The 14,438-nt window shown below is 30.2% G+C and overlaps 1 long non-coding RNA gene and 3 other non-coding genes across 5 annotated transcripts; all 4 read right to left on the bottom strand.

Moving 5' to 3' along the window:
- Nucleotides 1–8,510: 8,510 nt before the first annotated feature.
- LOC148213283 (U6 spliceosomal RNA) lies at nucleotides 8,511–8,613 on the bottom strand. The gene has a single exon (XR_015793109.1). It is a non-coding gene; the product is annotated as a U6 spliceosomal RNA (small nuclear RNA).
- Nucleotides 8,614–10,590: 1,977 nt separating this feature from the next.
- Nucleotides 10,591–13,608, bottom strand: LOC148213280 (uncharacterized). Of its 2 annotated transcripts, none has more exons than XR_015791509.1 (2): nucleotides 13,569–13,608; nucleotides 10,591–11,227 (listed from the first exon to the last, which is right to left on the bottom strand). It is a non-coding gene; the product is annotated as an uncharacterized LOC148213280 (long non-coding RNA). The 2 variants fall into 2 exon arrangements; XR_015791510.1 differs by lacking the exon at nucleotides 13,569–13,608 and adding an exon at nucleotides 11,401–12,225.
- On the bottom strand, nucleotides 11,389–11,490 carry LOC148213282 (U6 spliceosomal RNA). The gene has a single exon (XR_015793117.1). It is a non-coding gene; the product is annotated as a U6 spliceosomal RNA (small nuclear RNA).
- LOC148213281 (U6 spliceosomal RNA) lies at nucleotides 12,965–13,067 on the bottom strand. The gene has a single exon (XR_015793096.1). It is a non-coding gene; the product is annotated as a U6 spliceosomal RNA (small nuclear RNA).
- Nucleotides 13,609–14,438: the final 830 nt, after the last annotated feature.

The following is a 14,438-nucleotide window of genomic DNA, read 5'->3' as shown; positions in this document are numbered from 1 at the left end:
AAAAATAACATTAACAAAATACATATAATAGATATAGTATGTTAGTTTATTTAGTTAGTTTGCGACATCTCTATCCTAACATGAACACAATGTTACTTACATTTACATTTTAAATTCTTGGAGATTCAAATTTTCTCACTCACGTGTTGAATTAAAAAAATAATAATAATAACACAGTACTCAAAATTTATGCACTAAATTTATATTTTTACTAGAAAATATATTGTATTATTTTTCCACATCATCTTCTCAGTATTTGAGGCTAAAGACAGTGAGCTCCAAATTAGAGAGAATAATGAGGAATATTGTTTTCTGATGTAAAAGATTATCAAATTTCCAACAAATTAAAAAAGATTACAAGCAAATTCGTAATTATTTAGGATAAACACGAAGAAATTACCCAACAAAAACCAAACATAATTTCAAAACTCCCTGTTATAAACAGGGAAAACCGTTAGGTTAATGCACGGTATTAAATTTTCAACGACATTTTGACATTATGCTCGTTCGAAATCGACATAAGAGATAAATGGATATGAAAAAATTTGACAAAATACAATAGATATCAATAAATTAATTTTTTTAAGTATGCAACAACAAAATATTATTAATAATTTTTAATTTATTTAAAAATAATAAAATCCTTATTTGTTTTTAAGAAGAAATCCTTGTTTGTTAGTTTAAATATTTATGACGTATTTTTTATTTTATAATCTTTATGAAAATATCAATCCAACATTACATTTATCAATATTTTCATTAACCCTCCTATAAAATTGAGACAAATCTTTATCCTGTCAAAATGTAAGGAAAATACCTCTATAGACAAATAAAAACAATAATAATAATGTTAAACTGAACATAGCTCAAGTAGATAAAGTATGAAAGATTTCAAAATAAAACATTATGAAAATGTCAATTTATCCTCTATGTTAATTTTAAACCCATAAATATATAAAAATAGCGATGAAAATGTCGACATGTGGTATTAAATACATAGTTGTAACGTTTTTTTTTTTTTTTGCCCTTTTCGTTTCAAAGTTGGGCTCTGAAATCGGTAGCCGAAGAAGTTTCCAACGGCACCCAGTAAGCAATTTTGTTTGGGAAAAAAGAAATAAGGGCATCAAATCCTATGCATTTTGGACTCACTCTCCATCAATTCTAGAGAGAGAGAGAAAAAAACCTTGAAATCTCTTAAACTAGAGAGAGAAAATGGATGGTTTTGATTTCAACTGAAAAGATAAAGACCCATTAACCCAAAGGCATCAACTTTAGAGAGAGGGAGAGAGAGAGATGAGGCTGAAGAACTTAACAGAGCTTGCAACTTTGTTTTTTTTCCTTATTCTTTTTCTTCTTCTTCTTCCCTCCAAGGAAAGAGAAAGACCCACCTCCGCCGCCGCCGTGGTCCGCCCCAAGCGCCACGCCGCTGCAAAATCCGACCGCGGCGCCGCCGTGTTTGCTGCTCAGAAGAGACGAGTCTACACTGGCCCAAATCCTCTCCACAACAGATAAGTAAATTAATAGAAGAAGAAGATAATTATTATTGGAAAATAATTCCATCAAATTTCTTCTTCTTTTTCTTCATATATTCTTTTTTTTTTTGGGTGATTTTTGTTCTTGATTGCACTGTTGGAAATGGAGGGTTATTATACGTTTCAAATGATCTTCCAGATGTAAATATATTGAGATTTTGTTCAAGAAATTATAACTAATGAATATTTCACTTATATGTATATTTTTTTTCCAAAATTCCTAATGAGGGTTTTGATTGATTGGATTACATTAGTGTTTTAATTTCAAGAGAGAACTTTCCAGGAAATTTTCTTGAATTTTCTTTTCCATCTGAGAAAATTTGGTTACCATTGCTCATATACATGCATACATGATTTTACATCACATGGACTTTGGATTAATTTAGATGGTTTCATTTCAAGTTGGAAATATATAAATTTTCTTTTTTTCTTTTTTTTTTTGTAAATGAGAATTTGTAAAGAAATTCTGAATGTAAAGAAAAATATTTATCTCCACATCTGAGTAAAAATTCTGAATGTTCTAATACAATATATGTAGTGGTTCATTTATAAAAGAATAATACTTAAATGCTTACCATTATCGACCACAATTTTGCCGCTTAAACATTACTATAAAGAAAATTAACGATAATGTGAAAATTAAAAATGATCGCGAAATGGAAAAGTAATGTTTACTTTCATGAAATGTGAATCATTCTTGACGGTGTTTAACTTGTAGGAATGGAATCAAATTGTTGGATCGAGTCATCTATTAAAAATGGACAATCTCATTCCTCCCATGCACCCTAATCAATGTCATTCCTTATTTCGTGACTTCACATATTTATCGGAGTTACTTTACTACTTTTATATTTTCTCTTTCTTTATCTCCGTAACTTTTTTAATTATTCTTTTCATTTCTACTATTAATGTTTTTCCTTTTAATAAAAATCTATACAATTTTGATTGATTATACATCTTTCCGATTCCTGATGATTTTAATAAACAACATCAAAGAAATTCTGATTCAGATTCCAGAAAATTTTGCTAAACATCATAAAAAAACAGTATTATCGTTCGGATTGATTTCATTTCAATTATGATTTCTGGATGTAAAGATGGCCTTAAATATTATTCTTAATTAGTATTTTGTTTTGAAGGGTTTTTTTTTTGTTCTAAAGGAAAGAGTATTTTAATTTGCAGAATTCCCCAAAAGCCACCCCATACTTTTTAATTTCTTTGTCTAGAATGATTGCTAAAGGACCCACTTCTTGTATCTTTTAATTTTCCCTCTCATCCACTCCACCTCCATCCTATATCATGTCCATTCTATGGAAAAAAAAATGAAAACGGTTCAATTATATAATTGATTTTCCAAAATCACCGCACTATATTAAAAATCAATTTTTTTATTTGTCGTGATCCATAAAAATGAGTGATTTTAGCAATAGTAAAAATGATTTTGCCATGTCAAAATCACACCAAATACATCTTTATTCTATATATAAGTACTATTCGTCGGGTTAAGAGTTCAATTACAATCGAACTATAATTAAACCATGATATAATTAGTCGTACTTCTCTGTTATAAAGGATTGGTCTAAACCCCTTTTCTTTCCTTCGAAGTGCTGATTGGTCACTACCTATATTCATACTTATTTGCCGTTTAAAATTTGACCAAAAAAAAAAAAAGTAGTAGAGTAGGAATAATATTTCTATATTTCATTGCATTTGTTGCTGTTTCATAACTTTTCTTTTGGCGAAATATACAAAATAATAATAAAAAATATTGGAAATGGATATATTATTATTTGAATAAAGTGTTCCATTGAAATGATTGTTGTGTACACACAACACAATGAAATAAGAAGGATATGGTGATCAAGGCATTGTTTGAGGGCAGTGATTGGAATTTGAATGGATTTTATTTGATGTGAAAGAAATTAAATGGGCAGAAAAAATAATGATGGGATTTGGAAAGTTAAGGCAAAGAGTGAGAATGGGAATTTCTTAATTTCTTTTTGTTACATTTTTTCATCTTTTCAATTTGCTTTTGCTGTCTTTACCATTTGATGGCTTTTGTCTCTTTCCTTACATGTCCCCATGGCTTCATCTTCACAACATTTTTACTATCCAATTCTAAACTTATTAGCTACAAATCAATTAAATGACTAAATTTAGGCTTAAATATATGGATTTAGTATACCTTCATAGAATGCATCGCTTCGAGTTGATTTTTTAGTCTTTGAATTTTCGTTAAGTTTTACATTTAATTTAGTCTTTATCATATCGGTGATAGTTTGAATATAATAGGTATGTAATGAAAATGATTACATCGAGGTCACGTCATGTTTTCAATGGATTAGGCTACAACCTCTGTTCTTTTTTTTCCTTTAGAAATTAAATGTGGAATTTAATGAAAGTTTTAAATTGAAATTTGGGATTTTAAAAGTTCAAGGGCCAAAATAGTGAATAAAGGTTTATGGTTTCTTGTAAAAACGTTATTAAAATTTATTAACATATTTAGACACGTGAACAAAATAATACTATGATGCATAAAATCCAACCTGCCTATCAGCAAACTTTGACAAGTCTGTCAACAAAATCTATCTTTTCCAAGTTGCATGTCAAAGTAGCATGACGTACGTGTCTAAATATATTAATAAACAATAATTTAATCTAATCACACATAACCTCTTTATTAACAAAATTTTAATAGATTTTCTTATGGAAGGGATATAAATTGAGAATTTCTAGTACATGAAAGGTAAAATTGAAAATTTTTAAAATATTAAGGATCAATTTGAGAATGAGATGCTTCATTCTTCAATTTATTTAGCCTAAGACTTTCAAAGTTTAAACACCTAAATAAAAAATTGACAGAATTATATTTGTGTGATTACTATTTGGTGTTTAAAATTTCATTTTTTTTTCTTCTGTTACTGAACTTTCAGAAATTATATGGTGAGTCTCTAACCCTTACATTAAAAGGAAAAATTGTTTTTATCCTTAATGTTAAACTTTTTTTTAATAAAAACTAGACATTTTTTCTTGATAGTTTTTTTTTAATAGAAAAAACCAGCAACAATTTTAATGTATATATATTATCAAAAATATTTTTAAACTCTTGGGTAAGTTTAAAAAAATAACTTTATTTAAGCCTTTAAAAATGTTTTGGAATGAAATTTAGGCAAAGAAATCTGCATATTAGAGTTCATTTTACAAAAAAGAAAAAAAAAAGAAAAGAAAACTAAAACTAAAAACATTATCAAACAAAACCCTTAATTTTTCATTTTTTAACAATAATTTTCCAAGTTAATAACAAAGGCAAGTTAGATCCAAATTCCATCTAGAAAATAACAAAAAAGGCATTAGAAAATGCCAAAATTTTGGAAAAGAGAGAGATCACAAAATGAGGACAAAATTGACAACGATATAACATGGGAGCTTCTTCAAAGTGTGAAGTTAATAAATTATGTGTTGTGGCTATCATAGATTGAGATCGATGTTAAAAATATATATACATATTCTTACCCGCGTATTAAATTTTCATCAACGCATCGATATATTGATACTTCTATATGTCTATAGACTTGATATCAATATGAAAGGTGAATCGATATTTCTAGTATATCGTAAAAAAAATCGATGAAGCATTAGAAAAATATCAACAAAATATCATTAATACACACAAATATTAATAATACGAATTTTAAACATAAAAAGGTAAAATGCTTATTTGTTAATTGAAGTATTTTTTATAATTTTTCTAAAATATTCATCTACAATATCTCATTGATATTTCTATCAACATTTCCATAAAATTGAAATCTCGACATTTCCATTAACACCAACATTTAAAACCTTGATTCTTACCCACAAAATTGAGTAAACTAACTACACTTTATACCCAAAAAAAAAAAAAAGTTACTAACCATGTCCTAGTGATTATTTATATACTCACATGGTCATATAGTTAGTTTATCATGAAACACAACTTTTTAAAAATTAATGTGACATTTAACTAAATGTGCAATAGTTATTGTAAATAATGTGACATGAGTGTCTTCACTGGAGGAGATCGAACTCACAATTTCTTGGCCAGAGATATATACCAGTTACTGCTGAACTATATTTGTTTTGACTTCTGTTCATTAAATTTGTTGAGATGTAGCTATAAATTTATATTAAAAAATTTCTATACGTATAAAATTCGTGTTAAAATTTGACAAATAGGGGTGACAAAATTGATAACTTTATAAAAGTACATGGGCCAAAACATATATTTTGGATTAAAATAAACAAAATCTGAACGTGGAGAGACTCAAATGAAGGTTGCCAAAGTTCAGAAACTGGATTGAACCAAAGTCAAAATGATGTAGGAAAAAATAGTATTTAAACCTAATAATAATAACAATATTAATAATAATTAAAAGTAGCCTAACTATTACTCTATTTTTCTTTTTCTCATCTCTTTTCCAAACTATACCGATATATTTTGTCTAGCTATTCTCTTCTTTCCACTATTTATTTACTATATTACACCAAATCAGTTGTAATTTGATGTTGATATGAGAATCTTGAATCTACGTAGAATTCATAATCCAAGATTTTTGAGACATAATTAAAACATTTTAATATTCAAAATCCTACATGACTTCTTTTTTAACTTATATAGTAAATAATAAAATTTTGACGGAATAATTACTCTATATTAATTTCAAAAAAAGAAAAAAAAAAAGAAAAAGAATGTTGTACCTTTATGTGCACGACATTTGCATATATTACTTTTTCCTTTTTTTTCCTCTCTCTCATATTTCCTTTTCACGTAATTGTGATTGGTGCCCACACCATTCTACTCTAATCTTCTAACTTTAAAGACAAAAAGAGTTAAATTATAAATTTGATCGGAGCTTAATTTCAATTTAGTTTCTACAATCGTAATTTATAAATGTTTCGATTAGTCTAATTTGAGGTTTTAGTCTCATCAATTTGTCTCTTCTAGTTTTTAAAGTTTCGATTTAATTCTTATGATTTGGTTAAACCTCATTGATCATTTATAAATTTATCCTTTACCTTCTCGAAAATCTACAAATTTTTCCTATCTTCTATTCAACATTGAACCTTAATACACTCAAGTAAAAAAAAAAAAAATCAGCTTCATTGCCATGTAAATAAATAAGAAAAACATGTCAAGTATTAAAATTATAATTAAAAAAACGATAAATTAATACACTTTCTCAATCAACAACAACTTTCCATCACAATTTAAAACTAAAATAATAATAATAAAATTTTTAAATGAACAAAAATATTGTATAATTTTTTTAGTACAAAAATATCGTATAATTAAAGCAGGTAAAAGATTTATAAATTGAAGATTCACATCATAGTTAATAATTGACTTAATTTTATGTAGTACAATAAATGATTTAATTAATACCATATTTGAAGCAATTAATATCTAATATCATAAATGATACGAGGAAGAGCAAAACAGGCACGATAAAAACAAAAAAAAAAAATAAATAAAAAGTATATCAATTCACTATTTGTATAGCCTTGAGTTAGCTCAAGTGGTTAAGACACCTATCTTTGACCAAAAGATCATGAGTTCAAACCCCCATCCCCACAAAGTTGTACTAAAAAAAAAAAAATAAATAAAAAAAAAGAGGCAGCCAAACAGGTAAAAGTGCGTACTCTGGAAAAAAAATTTGGACCATTTCTCTGTATCGTTCCAATTTTATCGGATGTCCCCGAAGGGACAAACACATGCTTTCTCTATGGTGTATGTAAAGGCTATCTTGTTGTTGTTCCTCAGCGATGTGGGATCTCTCTTCAAAACCGGACATGCGAGTAGAGTACTAAATAAAGGCAGTCCCAAGCCCACATGGAAATTTAGCAATAAATATGATTAGAAAACTGCTCAATTATACCCTCCTCCATGGACTCTTCCCCCAAATCAAAGCATCCACCAAATCCAATATATGTATCCTTCCGATCCTACGATTCAAAAACAGAGCAAACAGGGTTTGAAGCTTTCTTACAGCTAACTTGATTTTGGTACAACTTAACTGTGCAAGCAATGAACTTAATGAATTCAGTGAAGGATGGAATCTGTTCGAACCAGTAAACTGAGTCGACTTTCCAATCATTAAGAACAGAATGTACCATTCACTTGTGTACCATTGCCAAGAACATGCCCCAAATTCTAATTACTCAGCAGCCCACCTAAGCCTAATTTCATTTCAAATCAAGTACAGCTTTAGAAGGAAATAAGGAAACCTCATTGTTGGGGACTTATAATGAATAGTTTATCATGCTGTAAGCTCCTTCGATTAGGAGCTTCTGCTTTTCTCCATTTTGGTAATTTTTCTTTTAATAGTTCAAATGAAAAGCTTTTCCTTTCCAAATATATGAATATAAACACACAATTTATAGTAGGTTCTCCAAAACAAAACTTTTAATTTTATAGCAGTGAGTGCCTCATGTGAACAAGAATAATGTTACAGGACAGCCCATAACATTTGACTTGAGAAGGTCATTATACATTTTACTTTTTAGATAAGTGGCCACCGTAATTTGTACTTGTGACTTCAAAGACGTCTAAATTTATAATTTACCCGGTTTTTATCTCAAATGGGGAAGAGACAGTTTTGTGAAAACAGTAAACAAGACTCCACCTGCTCTAATAACTTGTAGAAAAACAAGAAAGGAACCAAACAAACTAAGAAACTGAAGGATCTAAAAGATTTATCTGGAACTCACTTTTCCTTCAAAGCTCTGTTTCAGTCTCAAGTTATCCTTTTGATGAGAAACAGTCTCAGCAAGTATTCAGAGAAATCATAGCAACGGTGAACAATTTGAATTCAAATTAAGTTAGAGGGGAAAAAGAATGTCAAAAGATCTCTAGCTGAACAATTTTGTATGAGAAAATAGGATTTGACTCACAGGGGTATGTTGGGATTATGTTATTGGACAAAGGGCAAAAAGAGGGGAAAAAATTTGGACCATTTCTCGATTTGTGCGTGTCATCCTTGCGCAGGGGCCATGCTAATCTTCTCTGTATCGTTCCAATTTTATCAGATGTCCCCGAAGGGACAAACATATGGTTTCACTATGGTGCACATAAAGGCTATCTCGTTGGTGTTCCTAAGCGATGTGGGATTTCTCTTCAAAACCCCACATGGGAATAGATTATTTAATATAAAGGCAGCCAGAACCTCACATGAAATTTGGGAATAAATAAAGTTAGAAAACTGCTCAAAATTAAACCCCAAACAAACGCATCAACAAATTCCAATAAATTCCCCCAATCACAAACAAACCAAACTAGGTTTCAGAAATTTCGGTAGAATCTAACATGAAATCGATTTGAACCGATGAACTCGGAGCTCGAATCGCGTTTCCCAATCATAACTGAGAACGGATTTAAGAACTAGCTACCTTTAAATGATTCAACAAATGAAGTTCAAAGTCTACCAAATTGCAAAAGGAAACAAAACAAACCCAGAAAGATTCAAGAAAACACAAAGCAGGGAAATCTGATTGCACAGAAACTTGAAAAAATAAAGTCAGAAAACCAAATGCGAAAGAGAAATTTGAAACAACTCACTAACCTTTGGCTCCTGCCTTGTCTAACGAAATCCCATTTGCGAGAGACAGACTTGAGAAAGAGAGAGTAAAATGCAGAGACTGAGTGGGGGAAGGGTATAAGAAATTGCTTTGATTAATTTTGATCTTTTTTTGGTTTTAACGTATTTTCAAAAGGTTGATTTTTAGTGTCTAAATTTTAAAAAACAGATCAATTTGATTTCTATTTATTTACAAACGATATCTAATATGACTACATTTTTAAAAAATTTAGTGGATGGAGATTCGAATTTTATCTTGTCTAAAATCTTCGTCTGTGGATCATTTATTGAACATGGTCTAGAACCATGACATTCAGCCCTTCCAATTAAAAATTAAATGACCCATTAAAAAAATTAAGATATAGAGACAAAAAAGAAGCAAAATACAACAAAGCCACATTAATTCTCCCAAGAGATGAAATACAAAAATAATGTAACTCACCTTTTTTTTTTAAAGTAAGAAATGATATATATATATATATATATATATAGTATTTTTTTCTTTTTTATTTAAAGAGCGTTTTTCATTAAAATGATTATGTACACATATGGACAGAATACATTGAAATAAGAAGGATGCTACAGGTATCGTTTGAGGGTAGAAATTGGAATTTGGAGTGGTTTTGTTTGACATGAAATAAATGGGGCAGAAGAAATAATTACGAGTGGATGTTGACTTGAACTTAATTTAATAGTAATTGACACATCTTTTTAATCAAGAAGTTAGGAACTCGAATCCGCACCTCATTTATTGTTCTTAGAAATGATGAAATTTGGAAAGCTAACAGATCAATTGAATCTTAATTTAAAAATGATCCATTTGCTTTGCTTGTTCGATCATATAATGGCTTTTGTCTCTTCCCTTTCATATTCCCCATCACTTCATCTTCACAATATTTTGGTATCCAATGCAACTTATTAGCTAGAAATCAATTAAATGAGTAAATTTAGACTTAAATATATGGATTGAGTATCTTCATAGGGTGTCAAAATGAATAGTTTAGTTGTAATTGACCTCTATCTAAGAAATTATGAGTTCAATCCTCCAATCTCATGTACTAAAAAACAATATCTCGATGTTTTTTCCGACTAATTCTTTGATTAACTAAGAAATCGAAACCAACCACAAAATTGATCGAAAATTACACAATTAATCACCAAACTGATTAAAATTGAATTGCATTGATCAAAATCGATAAAATAAATTTAGACATATCATCGACACCAAAGATCACTAACTTTTTGAGTTTTGGTTTGTACCTTAATCAATGTTTTAAATATCGATGTCGATGGAAATGTCGAGTTATCAATTTCATGAAAATATCAAATAAAATATAGATGTCAATGGATATTTCTATAAAAGTTAGAAAAATTAAAAAACTCGTAAAAAATATTTAAATTAACAAATAAATATTTTACTATTTCTAAACAAGTTACTATTTAAATAAAAAAAAATCGAACTAAACTTTAATTCGCACCTGTTCCTTCCACGGGAGGTTTAGATCCCCACATCTCCCATTTGTTGTAAATAAAATAAAAATTGAAAGAGAAAAAAAAAAGAACTTTTTACCAAGTACAAGGAGTTTAAGAAAAGTGCGAAAAAAGAACATAAGATATAACAATTTCAAACCTCTATTCACGTTCTTATGAAATTTTACATATCTCTCCTTTTGTGGCCGTTTCTTCTCCATTCTTCTCTCTAAAAAGAAAGCCCCAACTTTCTGCAACCAAATCCCATCAAATTTATTGGTTTATTTTCATCTTGAAATGCAACACTTATCTCAAGATTTCACTCTGAATTTTTCTCAGTTTAAGAGAAAAGAAGAATGATTGAAAGAAACCCAATTAGCCTGCATCACTCATCTGCCATCTCCATTTTAGTTTCCCCAAGAACAACCAGAGATCACAAAAGAAAAGCGAAACCCACTTGAAAATGAAGCTTCCAAACACAGATTTGGAAGAAAATTACAATACCCAGAAAGCTAAAATGGAGGAAAGTGGATAGAAATAATCTGGGCCACTGCTGCGGATTCTACACAATTCTGTTTTGAATCTGCTCTCTGATGTGCATCTGAAGGAAAACTGGAGAGAGAAAAAAGAAAGAGCTTGAAGAGAGAGGTTCAGTAAACATCTGAATTCATGGTTATAAACTTTTAACTTATAGCAGAGCATCATAAAAAAAAAAAAAAAAAAAAAAAAAAAACAGACAAATAGGTTTAAAAGGGGTACTCAGAAAAGAGCAAAAAAATTTGAACCACTTCTCGATTTGTGCGTGTCATCCTTGTGCAGGGGCATGCTAATCTTCTTTGTTCCAATTTTATCATGTCCCCGAAGGAAGTACGGGCTTCCAATAAGGTAAATAAAAAGGCTATCTTGCTGATGTTCCCAAGCCATGTGGGATTTCTCTTTAAAACCCCACATGGGAATAGAGTACTAACTAAAGGCAGCCAAAACCCCACATGAAGTTTAGCAATAAATAAGGTTAGAAAACTGCTCAAATTATACCCTCCTCCATGGACTATTCCGCCAAAAAAAAGCATCCACCAAATCCGATATATGTATGTGAGATTCCTATTACCGGTATAGAGAATATTAGTTTGTTAGTATGAAGGGATAGTATGGTAATTAGTTAGGGTGAGTTGTTATAAATAAGGGTAGTAGGGAGAGGAGAAGGATATCTTGAAGAATAGTTTTGTGTAGGGAACTTGAGAGAGTTCTTTGGGAGAGAGATAGCCCTCTCGAAAGGCTATCGGTATTGTAATTACTCTTTTGAATTGCAATATAGTGTTCTAGTTAGGTTCTTGTATTTGGGATCCTAACAATGTAGCCTTCCAATCTTAAGATTAAAAAACAGACCAAACAGGGTTTGGAGGCCCACTTGATTTTGGTACAACTCAACTGTGCAAGCAATGAAGCTTAATGAATTCAATGAAGGATGGAATCCTTTCGAACCAGTAAACCGAATTGATTTTCCAATCAATAAGAACAGAATGTATCACTCACTTATGTACCATTGCCAGAACATGTCCCAAATTCTAATTACTCAGCAGCTCACCTAAGCCTAATTTCATTTCATTCAAATAAAGCTACACCACTACTTTCATACCTTATAAGGCAACAAAATTTTTACCTTATAGCCGTGAGTGCCTCATGTGAACAAGCATAATGTTATGGAACAACCTATGACATTTGAGTTAAAGAACATCATTATACATTTTACTTTTTAGGTAGATGGCCACTGTAATTTGTACTTGTGACTTTGAAGACGTCTAAATTTATAATATGCCCTTTTTTCCTCTCAAATGGGGAAGAGACGGTTTTGTAAGAACAGTATACAACAGATTCCACCTGCTCTAATAACTTGGAGAAAAACAAGAAAGGAACAAGACAACGAAGAAATTGAATGATCTAAAAGATTCATCTGGAGCTCAATTTTCTTTCAAAGTTCTGTTTCAGTCTAAGTAAGTACTTGAGAAAACTCATCTTGATGGATTTATCTTTCGATGAGAAAACAGTCTCAGCAAAAGAAATCATAGCAACAGTGAGCAATTTGAATACAAATGAAGTTAGTAGGGGAAAAAGAATGCCAAAAAATCTCTCATCCAAAACTTATGCTAGCTGAACAATTTTCTGTGGAAAGAAATCATAGCAACAGTGAGCAATTTGAATACAAATGAAGTTAGTAGGGGAAAAAGAATGCCAAAAAATCTCTCATCCAAAACTTATGCTAGCTGAACAATTTTCTGTGGAACAAGTAGGATTTGACTCACAGGGGTATGTTGGGAATATGATATTGGACGAAGGGCAAGAAGAGAAAAAAAAAATTTGGACCATTTCTCGATTTGTGCGTGTCATCCTTGCGCAGGGGCCATGCTAATCTTCTCTGTATCGTTCCAATTTTATCAGATGTCCCCGAAGGGACAGACACGTGCTTCCACTTTGGTGGATATAAAGGCTATCTCGCTGTTGTTCCTAAGCGATGTGGGATTTCCTTCAAAACCCCACATGGGAATAGAGTATTTAATATAAAGGCAGCCAGAACCCCACATGAAATTTGGCAATAAATAAAGTTAGAAAACTGCTCAAAATTAAACCCCAAACAAACGCATCAACAAATTCCAATAAATTCCCCCAGTCACAAACAAACCAAACTAGGTTTCAGAAATTTCGGTAGAATCTAACATGAAATCGATTTGAACCGATGAACTCGGAGCTCGAATCGAGTTTCCCAATCATAACCGAGAGCGGATTAAGAACTAGCTAGTCCCTAATATGATTCAACAAATGAACTTCAAAGTCTACCAAATTGCAAAAGAAAACAAAAGAAAACCCAGAAAGATTCAAAGAACACATCATAGATTATTGAAACAAAACAAAATCAGATTTCAAAATGCGAGAGAGAAACTTGAAAGAGCTCACTAACCTCTGCCTCGTCTACTGAAATCCCATTTGCGAGGGAGAGACGAGAAGCTAGAGTAAATGCAGAGAGTGAGTGGGGAAAAGGCTTTTCAGAGTAAAGAAGAAAAATGAAAAAATTACTATTTATTTCATTTTTTCTTACAATGAAAGATTTTGAAAAATTTATAGAAACATAACTTCTTGTTTCTCCTTTTCAACTTTCGAAAAAATAAATTTTTGGTGGTGATTCTTATTTTTTATTTATTTTTTATTCTTAGATAATTTTTAGAAATTTTGAAAATAATAAAACAAGGTTATAAATATCAAAAATAAATATAACATACAAAATTTTAAATATTTAGTTTCAAAAATAAAATTCCATATAAAACTTTTAAGTTTTTTTTTTTTATCTAAAGAGAGAGAAAAAAACAATACTTTAAGAGATAACAAGCCAAATATATTCACACGACTTTTATTTATGGCAAGTTATTGGGCGCGCCTTGCTTCAAATACAAAATTAGCGTTAAGTAGAACGAACCTAGTTTGGTCTATTTCTTCTTCTTGTAATATTGAAATTTCAGAAATGATTTTAAATTTTTGTTTTATCTTTTTGGAATTAGAATGACCTTGCTTCATTTTGGTCCCTGTATTTTGAAAGTGTTATTTTGGTCCCTGTACTTTAAATTTGGTTCAGTTTAGTCTCTGTATTTTGAAAATATTCATTTTAGTCCCTCCTTATAAAAATTTAACACATATTTTACGCATAACGACAACTCTTTAGTATAAAGTAATGTTTACATTTGAATAAATATATTGATTTTAGTGCCGTGTTGAAATTGTGATATAAACAATGAGATTAAGAATAAAATTAAGGGACTAAAATGGTCACTTTTTA

The sequence above is a fragment of the Momordica charantia genome (assembly GCF_013281855.1).
Source record: "Momordica charantia cultivar OHB3-1 chromosome 1 unlocalized genomic scaffold, Mcharantia_2.0 BLBB01000001.1, whole genome shotgun sequence".
In the NCBI taxonomy this organism is placed as follows: Eukaryota; Viridiplantae; Streptophyta; class Magnoliopsida; order Cucurbitales; family Cucurbitaceae; genus Momordica; species Momordica charantia.
Note: the sequence above shows the minus strand (reverse complement) of the source record. Positions and strands in the feature narration are given on the sequence as shown.